Consider the following 11252-nt stretch of genomic DNA (forward strand, 5'->3'; position numbering starts at 1 on the left):
CAGCGTTTTTTTAAAACCCTCAACCCATTGAACTTGAACTTTATATTCAGGAAGGCATGATTGGCCTAAAACACACAAAGCAAACACAGGTTGGAGGGAGGCCTAGCCATCCCAGATTTCACAGCTTAATTAAAGCAGCACAATTACTGGTTGTAACATAATGGTCTTTTTGGGAAATTGGCTCCACGTTGACGAGACCATGGTGGACAGAACTGTCTGTGACCTGATTTGGAATACAAAATGTGACCAGTCTTCAAATGCATCACAACAGCGACCATGCTTTCAATTTGGGGCCAAGTAAACAACAGCAAACCATTTATTACATTGCCACAACTCCACTACAATGCGGCATTCACACATGTGCACAAAACACATCCCTTTGTTAAATGAAGGTGTTAAAGTTTGTCAGATATGTTCTATGAGGTGGCATATCATAATTTGAAGAACGTAAATGAGCTTTTCATCTAGTTAAGAGAGAAATTCCATTATAATGAAATGAGGCAGAGGGTGATTCATCTTCAGATCAAACGGGACCACCTGGGACCTGGCCTACCTAGAAACATTTGTTCAACTGAGGGACAGCAGTGCAGGTCTGGCTGTGTGACACTCTGCCCTGTTTAGCTGCCTGATTGATACCGCTCCTAGTACTCCGAAAATATTTTAAAAAAACATTGGAAGTAAGTGCTTGGGAAGGAGATAGAAGAAGCTAAGTGGTGAGGTCTATTGTGAGACTCCCCAAGAACTCACATAGCATTACAGGCAGGCAGGCGCTCTACAAAGGTGGTGTTTGATTGGTATCCACCATGCAAAGCTTAACAAGATGCATCCACAGATTGATGGTTCATGGTGGCGGGTGTATGATACAAAAGGTCACTGTCCCCATTTTAATCCATTCTGATTATACTTCTGCCTGAATATATCTAGACTCCAGATTGGACCCAGAATCTTTTCTATACCTCTCCCACATTAGAAGGGTGGGGGAGCTAACTCCATCTTAGGCTCCAGAAGCAAAACCATAGTGAAGTCACTGGCACCATAAAGTGCCCATTCTGGTACACCAATGTGGGTTCCCTTTTCCATACCCTTCAAAGTGATTCCGGAGGTTCTCTCCTCACAAAAATCTACAGAGAATTGTCATCAAACTTCAGGAAAGTGCTATAGGGAAATGTCACATCCGAAGAGATCAAGATCTAAGCCCTGTCAAAATTGCAATGCCCAAAGACCTAAAACTGATCCCCACGAATATTGCCTGGGGTTATGACCTGATTCAAGGTCATGCTACCAGTGTCATAGTATTGACTTCAACTGCCAACAAGGAACACAAGGCCAAACTTTTCATGGCCAATGACGACTGTCCAGCTCATAGTCGTTTGCATTCCAGATCAAGGAGAAAGGCTTCCTCCAATTCCTAGCCTTCCTCAAAGCCCTGCAAAGAAAAGCAGAGGAAGCTTGGAGGTGAGTACCCTTTATGCAGATTGAAGTCCAAAGGCAAATGGTCTCCGCCCCCTCCAAGGCTTTTGCCAGGCCATTGCTACTCATGACTCGTCAGTCTACACCGCCTTGCTATCCCGAATTCCCAGCAGGAGAGGCCTATCAAGTCGTTTTCTTTCATTTAATAATCAAAATGTTCCATCATGCATCAGCCCCCTTCTAGTGCAGCCCAGAGCCCCCTAAGACTGTTTGGGGCTCTGCTTGGGGGTTGACCAGCAGGATTTCCCTCAGTGCTGAGCGTCACCCTTGTTCCAGTAGGATTCTAGGTCGGCTTCGTTTTTGTGCTAATGCCATTGAAAGTAAGCTCTTCACTTGCAGCAGTGCCAGCTTCAGCACCATTTCTGACCCCGTTGGCGCCACAGCCATCCAAGGAACAACCAGAGCTGGGTTCCACCGAAATTCTTGTGAGGTCCAGAAGAGAGGCCCAAAGGAATATGGAGAAAGAAAGATATAGAGAAGAATGTGCCTCCTTCCGCCAGAGCTACTGTCAGACAATGTAAAACTTCTTTGGGTCCTACTCAGATCTGCTGCCAATACCAAAAGGGGTGCCTCACAATTCAGATAACCGCAGCAAAGGAACAGCTGTGCTGCCACCCTCTTCTTCAGATATGGTAGACCTTTACTGATTCCACATGGACTAGACACATCCCTGGACACTGACCATCAGGACCAATTCCGTCAAAACTTGCCTCATTTCATAGTATCTTATGGAAGGCGGTTGAAGCATATTGCACTGCCCTTCAATAGAATACACACATACTTATGGAGGTCCTACAACCTGCCTTCACCTCGGCTGAACATCTACTGTCTTTCAACGAGGCACTAATGTAACCAGTGAGGGATGCGCCTGCCTGAGCAGTGAACTGCATTGTGGCCAGGAGTTACAGGCCAGCCCTTGGGGACACATTATTACAGACTGTTCACCCATCTCAAAACCGTCTGGTGGTGCATGCTTCATCCAGTTCAAAACAAGTCAGGGGATTTCCTCTCTCACTCTCTTGAGAAGGGGTCAAAAAAGCTAGAAGCCATAGGGAAGAAAATGCCTTCTTCATGTAGCCTAGTCCTCACTCCCTTAATGCTTCCTGTCTTCTAGCAGATGTATGCATGCTCTATTGGATCTGACAGCAATGGTTGTTCCCCATTTACAGGATCACCGTAAGGAGCGTTTAGTCAAGAAGGCCCCTGATGGACAAGACTTGATTTGATACAGCTGACTTTGTTGCAAGAGCCATGGCTCCTCAGTGGACTTACTCCAGCATGCTTATCTCAGGTCCACGGTCTTCCTAGGGGACATTCATGCTGTTCTAGTGGACTTGCCCTTCGATTGGAGCCCACCTTTTCAGAGATAAAGCACATATGGCCTTCGAGAGCTTTAAAATGGAAATGATGCGGCATCCAGTCTCTTGCAAGTTTTGAGGGTTTTCCTTTTAGACAGAAGCAATGCTTTCAGCCCAGCCGAACCAACGGCCCTGGAAGTAGGATAAGGTAGGGGCCTTTTTCTAGCAACCCTTCTCCTCCTCCTTCCTCAGTGCCACATGGAAGGCAGCTTTAGCTTCCCCTTGAAGAAGCATGTGTGACCTGTGAAAGACTGGTATCCTTTTTACAGTCCACAACATTGGGCCAATGTGTCCTTCATATTGTAAAAAGGAGGATATGCTCTACCCTTCCCCGTGTCCCTCCCTGCCAATCTATTCACTCAGAAGACCATCTGTGGATTTTTCAGAAGGAGGTGGTAGCCCTGCTGCAGAAAGGAGCAGTAGAAGTGGTTAGTGGTGCTACTACAGATACATCCGCGTTCTCAAGAAGGACAACGGTCTTTGCTCAACCCTAGAACCCAGCCTCCTGAATTTTTACATCCTCAAGGAAAAATTCAAGATGTCCCATCTGTTGTGTCTTAGTATGTAGCCAGGCAACATGTCAACATTCCTTCCATAGAAACCAGGATGCTTTGTTCTGAGTTGGCTGGGAGAGAAGATCTGGCAGTTTCAGAGAGAGGACCTGTCTGTCTAGGGGTTGTACATGTGAACTTGCAATAAAGTTCTTCTTACAGATATCAGTCTGCGCTTCTTAAAAGTGGCGACGAAGGTGGGATGATAAAAGCAGATGAAATTTAAGCTTGGAGTCATCAACCCCTAGACGAGTGATAATCATCAAATTATTGAGACCAGCGAAAACCTGCCTGAATACAGCACAAGGTCAGTGAAATCCAATCAAAACTATTGAGACCAGCATTATTTTTATTATTAACATTACAAGCATGGAACTGATTGATTACTGCTGGTGCTACAAACGCGAAGAAGACAAATGAAAGCATATTTTATGCTTTGAAACTGACTAATGACTGTTGGTGTCACTAGTGCTGACAAGACGTGGAAGCTTATTTAAAAAAAAAAAAGGCTCCTATATCTGCGCAACAATATTATTGAACGGCTGGCACTGAATTACATACATTGCTGAATTATTCTGCAGTTGAGGAATTGAAAAGCATTGTTGCTGGAATCAAGCTGTTGATATGTTTGAACTTATGCGCATGGAATGAAGTCTTTTCCCTCATGTGATTTTAAATAAAAGGAGAAAAAAAGTACGGAGCGTGAAGTGAGTGGAAACCCTGACATGACAAAGATTACCAGCGTATATGCCTCTGATTTACTGTGCACATTGAATCAAGACTTCCTGGCTGTGCACCTGTGAATTTAATTAAAAACAAATACACCAAAGAGAAGCGTGTGTTTGTATATCCTGACATAATTGGGAGTGTGGGCTAAGCCTCCCTTGCCGTGCGCTTTGATCAGGGGTGGACACAGCGTGCGTTTGTGGCTCCTGCAACCAAAGCAGACTCACAGCAGCTCTGCAGCTCTTACCTGAATTGTCACTCTGAGGTTCCAATCAACTGACTCAAGTTTGTCTGGTGTGGCTTCCTATACACGTGGAAACAAAAGAAAGACTAACCCTTACAAGCTGTATCCCCACAAAGAAAACAGAATACATTGGTCCTTTATTTTAGATACAACGAATAATAAATACTAAAGTGTCATTGCATGCAAATTAAAGACCACAATAATAATCAGACCACTGTGACTACTTTTATTTTCTTAGTTTATTATATTACCAAATAATCACATTTTCTTTTAGGTACTTGGTAACAATTTGACAACGGTGACTACTTTTATTGTCTTAGTTTATTACTTTAATGAATATTCAATACTGTTGTTTAGTATACATATATTTTCATTACGTGTCATTTTACTAGGGTATAATTTAAGAAAGGTTCCAAATGGATATGTCATCCATAACTGCTCCACCCGAATTTTTACAAAATCCAGGAGAACCTCCCTTACCATGGGAAGATTGGATAGAATGATTTGACACATATTTAGAGGCTATTGGTGGGGAGGATTTTGTAGCTTCACGCAAAGTAGCCATACTTAAACACAATTTAGGCATTGAAGGCAGAAAAGTATTAAAAACACTACCTATTAACACAGAAAAGAAACCCATAATAACTAGTGATAAAACCAACAACAGTGAAGATGAAGAAGTGGTAGAATTTCAGCAGGACACAATAGATAGCACTGACGAATACATTGAAGTAATAAAAGCATTAGAAGAAAACTACGGCAAAAAAGTTAGTATTGTAGTAGAAAGACATACGTTTTTTTCTTGGTCACAGTTGCCAGGAGAATCTGGAGAACAATACATTTCTGTATTAAGAACATTAGCCGTCACTTGTAAATTTAGAAACCTTCATGAGGAGATCATAAGAGATCAATTCATCAATAGAACAAACAACATCAAAATACAAGAAAGATTACTAGACATGAAGGATCCTTCTTTGTCAAAAACCATTTAAGTAGCAAGGCACATTGAAAACACTTCCAAATATGTTAAAGAATTGAGTGCAGAGAAACCTGTATCGAATAAAGTGTGTGTGTGGTAGAAAAAGATTCAGTCAAAAAGAAGGAAAACAAAGGTAAAAGTGGTTTCATTACGAAAAACAATAAAGTATGTTATAGATGTGGTAGTACAAGACATACAGCTGATTCTGATAGATGTTTTGCTATCAAGGAAAAATGTTATAAATCTAAAAAGATTAGCCATTTAGCACGCATGTGCAAAGCAGGGTTCTTGCCTAATGCAAAATGGAAACCACCTGTAAATGCCATAAGAGAAAATATTGAGGAAGATCACTCTGACAGTGAGGGAGAAGTTGAAGTAATGGTGATTTGTGACAATTCCATAAATAAAATATCAGAAAGTTACAATCCTCCCAAATGTGATGTAGGAATAAATGGCACCGAGATAACAGTATGGGCAGATTCATGTTCACCTTATACTATTATAGATAAAAACGTTTGGGAGAGAATAGGAAGTCACAAGTTGAGCACACCTAATGTAGAACCTGTGGGGTACTGTGGAGTAAAACTTCCCATTTTCGTTTTTTTTGTATGTACTCTATCCCATAAAGGATATGTGGCCACCAGCAAAGTATATGTAGTGGAAAAAGGAAGGGCACTACTTGGATGGTGTGAACAAAGAATGCTAGGCTTGAAACTAGACCCCAATCATCCTCAACAAGTGTTAGTGACTGAGGATGCAGAAATAGCTAAATGGAGCACTAAATTTCCCAAACTATTTGATGAGAAATTAGGTTGCTTAGAAAAGTTTGAACACCGCATTGTGCTCAAATGAAATAACATACCATGTGTACACAAAGCAAGAAGTGTACCTTTTACTCTCAGAGAATTTGAAAGCTGAACTACAAAGATTATGTGATGCTCAAGTCATAGAAACCATTGAGTCATCTGAATGGCTCAGTCCGGTAGTTTTGGCACAAAAACCGGACGGAAATTTACGCTTGTGCATTGATCTGAGAGATCTCAACCGTAACATTCTTGTTGATGGGTATCCACTACCTCACATGAATGAAATGGTATCTTCAGTAAATAATGCAGAATACTTCTCATTAATTGATCTCTCAAATGCATACCACCAAATCAAACTACATGCATCCTCTAGACATCTCACCTCCTTTATTACTCCGGAAGGAGCTTTTCAATTTATCAGAATGCCATTTGGCCTGGCATCCGCGGTTTTCCAAGGAGTAATGAGTAGAATATTGGCGAATCAACACAATGTGCTAGTATTCCAGGACGACATATTGGTATGGGGATCTACCCGTGATGAGCACGACTCCAGATTAATGGAAGCATTAGAAAAACTACAGAGTGCAGGACTAACGGTGGGAATTAAAAAATGCAAATTTGGTGTAAAACAGATTGATTATTTAGGACATACATTGTCTAAAAATGGTGTCAAACCAAAAAAACAATTACTTGATGCAATCACAAATGCTCTGGCGCCTAAAGATAAAGAACAATTGCGCTCATTTCTTGTCTTGTGAAATTCTATTCCAAATTTGTACAGCACTTTGCTGACAAAGTTCACAATCTCAGAATTTAATGAAAAAAGGGGTCAAATTTGAATGGACTGATGAATGTCAAAAGGATTTTCTCTCCATCAAGAAACAAATCGTTAAAGCAGTTTCCCTTAAACCATTTAATCCTTCTCATCAAAGTATAATAGTAGTCGATGCCAGTGCTTATGGACTGGGGGCTGTGTTGATGCAAAAGAATTTGGGACATGAACGGGTTGTAGCATTTGCATCTCATACCCTCAAGGGTGCGGAGGCTACATACTCGGTCATAGAAAAAGAAGCACTGGCATGCTGGTGGGGTGTGACCTATTTTAAGAATTACATATGGGGCACACGCTTTGAGGTTAGAACTGACCACAGACCGCTTATCAAATTATTTACAACCAAGGGAGCGGCAAAGGCTACTCCCAGAATTGTCAAATGGTTATTCAGATTTCAAGGTTTCGACTTCTCCTTACAATATGTTCCAGGCATTCGAAATGTTAATGCTGATTGCTTGTCACGTTTGCCATTGGAATGCAATGAGGATGAAGTTGACATCAATGATGATTGTGTTGTAGCAAATATAACTGAAGTGTGTAAAGGTGCCATATCATGTGATGAGTGGAAAGAGGTTGTAACAAATGAGTCTATCTTCAAGGATTTAATAATTGAGTTATCTAATCCATCTGTATCCAACATCACACTCAAAAAGAAATTTGGGGAATTTTGGACTGTATGGTCTGAATTATCGCTGCTAGATGGTGTATTACGGAGGAATGGCAGTTTAGTAGTTCCAGATAGCTTGAAAGAAAGATTACTCAAACTATTACACGAAGGACATGGTGGCATGTCAGCCATGAAGAGGAACGCCAGAGAAACATTTTGGTGGCCAGGAATGGACAAAAATATAGAAGAACATGCACGTGGATGCATAGATTTCATGTGTTGTGACAAATCTCATAGAGTAGAGGAATCACCCATAACATCAACCACTTTTCCTACCAGATCATGGGAAAAAGTAGCCATGGACATTTGTGGTCCATTCTTAGCCAAGGGAATTGTCAACCAGTACGCATTTGTGTTAATTGATTACCATTCCAAATGGCCGGAATAAGCATTCATGGGGGACATCAAAGCCCGTAATGTCATAGAATTTTGTGACCAAATATTCCGCAGGTAAGGATGTCCTAGCACCTTAATCACAGACAATGGTCCACAGTTCATTTCCAGTGAGTTTAAAACTTATCTAGCCAACATGGGTATCACTCACCATACCACAGCTGTCTATAATCCTAGGGAAAATGGTCTTGTGGAGAGATTTAATAGAGCCTTAAAAGAATGTATACAGTTATCTGAACAATCTGGTGAGGATTGTAAAGAGGCAGTAAAGGAAATGTTATGGAGTTATTGCACTACACCTCATTCAGTCACTAGGCAATCTCCATTCAAACTTCTCAAAGGTAGGCAACCGGGTACTAAGGCTACTTCTGTGTGGATGTTCAAGGACTTTTCACGTCCAGTTTGTAGGAAGGGGCTAGAAAGTAGGGTAAAGCAATACCAAGACAAGTATGTGCACAGACACAATGATAAATTGAAAAGAAACAATTGCAAATTCACAGTTGGAGACTGGGTAAGGACATATAGTGTAGGTGTACAAAAAAGACGTTTATCAAAATGGTCTGTTCCAAAATGCATAAAGAAGGTTAGTGGCAACAACGTTTGGCTGAGTGATTGTAAAGTGTGGAACACACGATGTGTGACCGCATGCAACAAAGCGGAAATTGATACCTGGTTGGATGGGGATGGCAGCACTCAACTAAACAAAGGTTGTGACACTGTAAACAATGACAAACGTGTCGGGAAAATACCCAATTGGCATAATGATTATGTGACTTATTAATCGTCCAGATGTTGTTTTTTATTTTATGTATATAATGAATTTCACAAATTGTTAACTTAACTTATGAATTTGTTATTCCTTAAATTGTAATATATATTTTCTTTTTTTTTGTTCTTTAAGGAGGAAAGATGTGTTGTCTTAGTATGTAGCCAGGCAACATGTCAACATTCCTTCCAGAGCTGTACACAATAGAAAATCAGTGGATATGCTAAAGTGATCTGCACATCATTGTTTGTACATATATAAAGTTTTTCAAACAGTATAAATTCTAACAAAAATATTGGGTGCTAGAAACGAAGCCGAATACTCATCATCTTAAAGTATTGAACATATCTTTGCGACTGTGAATAGTCCAAAGATTTGAATCCACTAGATAGGCAACGCAGCACACCACAACGGTACAATAATACCACAATTTATCCACTTAGTCCAAAGAATGGGAAAAAGAATGGGAAAAACTATTATTTAATTCATCAGTAGGAATGATTGAAATCCTTATCAAGGATGCTGAACTTAAACACAGTAACATTTTGATAGAAATTACAAAATTGGAAGAGGAAATACATGAGTTTAATTTACCGGAAATAATGGCAAAAAACGTAGTGATCCTTAGAGGAGCTACGGAAACATCGACTATACTTGAAGGACAAGAAATTACAGAAAATCAGGAGGGATGAAAGTGATTACAAGAATGGAAGAGTTTATACTTTTGCCAAAAAATTTGACAATATTGGTAATGACAAAAATGTAGTAACTCCAGAACACCTTCCTCAGTCAACTGACACAGCCAGTACTCCAGACACGTCTAGTATCAGTAGTGAATCACTCAGCATACAAGCACAAATGGAGGGTGCTACATCTGATCCCTTTTTTTTTTTTAGAATTACAATGCTTCAGAATAGGGAACAAACAGGCATACAAAAGAGATATTGGCCAAAAAAGACAAGAAGGGGGAAATCTAGTTCTAGGCGGAAAGGAAAAAGTGGGTGTCACAGCGAGGTCAGGTTCACGCAATCAAAAGAATTAAGCTGTGAAAAAGATATTGTACATACAGATAATGTGAATGTTGTCAATCTATCTAACCATGTTTTGAACAATCATGAAATAAATGTATTGAGCAAGGGATTGAACTTCTGTCCTAGTGCTATGCCTAACTTTACATCTTTACATATAAGCTGTTTTAAATTTGTCAGAAAAGTGAAATTGTTTACATTTTTCCAAGATAAACAAAAACTGACTACTTTAGCAAAATCAGACATTAACACAGAAGTCATGCCCTCTATTAGGGATGTTAAGGATGTACAATTACTGTTGTCAATAGGTGAATGTGGAGAAATTCCCACACTACAAGATGTGGCATTAGATCTTGATTTGGACACATTTGCCAGCATTGATAGCGGTTTAAGACACAAATCTAGATTTACTCCCCAAATGTCAGGTTATAACCTTATTGACAAATTTCAACAGAATGTTTTTGGTGATTTGTACAAATTGGAAGACAAGACTTTTATTAAAAGAACACGGGCACAAAATCTCTCGATGGAAGAGAAAAAGGCATTGCTTAATCTTAAAAACAATCACTCCCTTGTCATCTGAGAGGCTGACAAGGGAGGGAACGTAGTACTAATGAACAAATCCGATTACATGGCAGAAATAGATAGACAACTGGGCGATGTTACCACTTACATCCATCTAGACCACAATCCACTTTCTACTACCAAAGAAATAGTACACAACAAACTAGTGTTCTGGAAAAATAGATGTCTCATTTCAGACACTGAATTTAGATATCTATATAATGATACTCCGACCATACCTTGTATATACTGTCTACCCAAAATACATAAAGAAGGGACTTTTTCCCCGGGCAGGCCCATTATTTCGGGGATTGGATCCCCTACGGAGAGAATTTTGGAATACATTGATACTTACCTGCAGCCTTTAGTTGTTAATCTACCCTCATTTATCAAAGATACAACAGATGTATTAAGCACAATCTCCGATGTTGACTGGGTGGAGGGCCACTATCTGGTAACACTTGATGTGTGTTCCCTCTACACAAGCATACCAGGGGACTTGGGACTTAAGGCAGTTCAATACTTTTTAGAGTCGAGACCAATACAGCTATTTGAACACACTGTGATGCTACTGGAATTAATTGAAATGGTCTTCAATAACAATATCTTTGTACATAATGGTGAATGGTACCGTCAAATTAGAGGTGTTGCGATGGGGGCAACATTTTCACCCTCATTTGACAATCTCTATATGGGGTACTTTGAGCTTATTCACCTTTGGAAGAAGGGTCCTTGCATACTAATGGAGAATGTACTAAGTTTAGGAAGATACATAGACGACATCCTAATGTTCTGGGTGGAACAAAGGAGATGCTAGATGACTTTTTTTCTCTTTCTGAATGACAATCCCTTCAATCTAACCTTCACC

This window comes from Triturus cristatus, chromosome 4_2, assembly GCF_964204655.1.
Source record: "Triturus cristatus chromosome 4_2, aTriCri1.1, whole genome shotgun sequence".
Classification (NCBI taxonomy): Eukaryota; Metazoa; Chordata; class Amphibia; order Caudata; family Salamandridae; genus Triturus; species Triturus cristatus.